Below are 1,605 nucleotides of genomic sequence, written 5' to 3'. Positions count from 1 at the left end.
CCCTTTGTTTTTATTTAGAAACAGCTTCCATGAGAAGCTACTTTACGAACTATTTACTAGAGGTAACTGAGAAACCCGAGAGTAACCAGAATTTGATATAGCAACGACCTTTATCAACTTTATAAGAAAACACCCCTGTCAGACTTCATTAGAATACAAAGATTGCAATGGGCCGGACATGTGATAAGAATGGGAGAGGATAGGCTACCAAAAAGAGCATTGAACGCTAGAATACAAGGAAAGAGACCTGTTGAAAAGCCAAGAAAGCGATAGGAAGACATAGTAAGCAGCGCAAAAGCAATTTTAGGAGTCCGTGTATGGAGAAGAGCAGCCACAGACAAACAAGGGTGGAGGCAAAAATAAAGGAGGCCAAGGCTCAATTTGGGCTGTAGTGCCGTAGAAGAAGAAGATCCGAGAAACGCAGGGCACGCAAAATCTGGCAGCACACAAAACAATCTCAATAGATTGACTCACAGACTACATGCAGCAATTCAAGAATTCAGAAATACATCTTTGAATATTTTATAAAAAACCTGACTCCTGTGATCACTAATTGTTGAGAGCGACCCCAAAAAATCAAAAGACCCGTTGTAACAGCTTCTCTATTAAGACAGAATGATAATGCATGGGCTAAATCAAATGAGGAAAAAGCATGAGTTTTTGTGGAACACCTTGAAAAAGTCTTTGCACCAGTAGATTTATTCAAAGATGAAAGAAAAAACAACTATGTAGATGCTCTCTGTCAATTATCACCACAAGCCAGATCGATTTTCACAATAATTTCACCATCCAAAGATATCATTTCATATCTAGGTAGTTACTCCATCTTTAACCGAACATTCCAAATACTCTGGCTTTGTCCTACTAAGCTTTAAACCTTTTCCCTCAAGAGCTTGTCTCCACTGTTCCAGTTTTTGTTTTAAGTCACCTTCAGCATTTTCCACCAATATCACATCATCAACATATGTACATTAAGCACCAGGGAATGTTACCCTGTAGTTTCGCTGTTATATGGTCCAAAACTAATGAGAATAAATAAGGAATAAGCACCTAGCCTTGGTGCAATACTACTTTCACATGAAACTTATCAGTCTCTCCCACACCTGTCCTAAGACTAGTTGTTGGTACTCCCTCATACATGTCTCTTACAATCTTTACATAATCACCGGGGACTCATTTCTTATTGACTGATCACCACAAAATCCCTCGAGGATCTCTCGGTCTTGCATAAAGCCAAATTGAGTATCGGATATTTCGGTTTCTTCAGGTATCCGTCTATCGATTGCTTTCTCCCATATTGTCATGATGTGACTTAGTAGTTTTATGGCCCTGTTGGTTGTGCATTGTGCATTGTTGTGTATCTCCCTTGTTTTTGTCAACAGGTACTAATGGACCAAGAGCTAGCAACGTCGGAAAAACAAGTATTTTAAGACAACTGGTTCTTTAATATATTATACCTTATGCTTCATCGAACACCGTACCGGCCATTTGGCTACTGGTACAGGTTGCGTTCATTACTGCGCAGCACACTTGTACCCACAGGTAAATATATCGAATTTAAAATTATTTTAAGACGAAAAATTTTTTTGTCATTACTTTTTAAAC

This window comes from Diabrotica virgifera, chromosome 10 (genome assembly GCF_917563875.1).
Source record: "Diabrotica virgifera virgifera chromosome 10, PGI_DIABVI_V3a".
In the NCBI taxonomy this organism is placed as follows: domain Eukaryota; kingdom Metazoa; phylum Arthropoda; class Insecta; order Coleoptera; family Chrysomelidae; genus Diabrotica; species Diabrotica virgifera.
The sequence above is the reverse complement of the archived record's forward strand: the minus strand, read 5'-3'. Positions refer to the sequence as shown.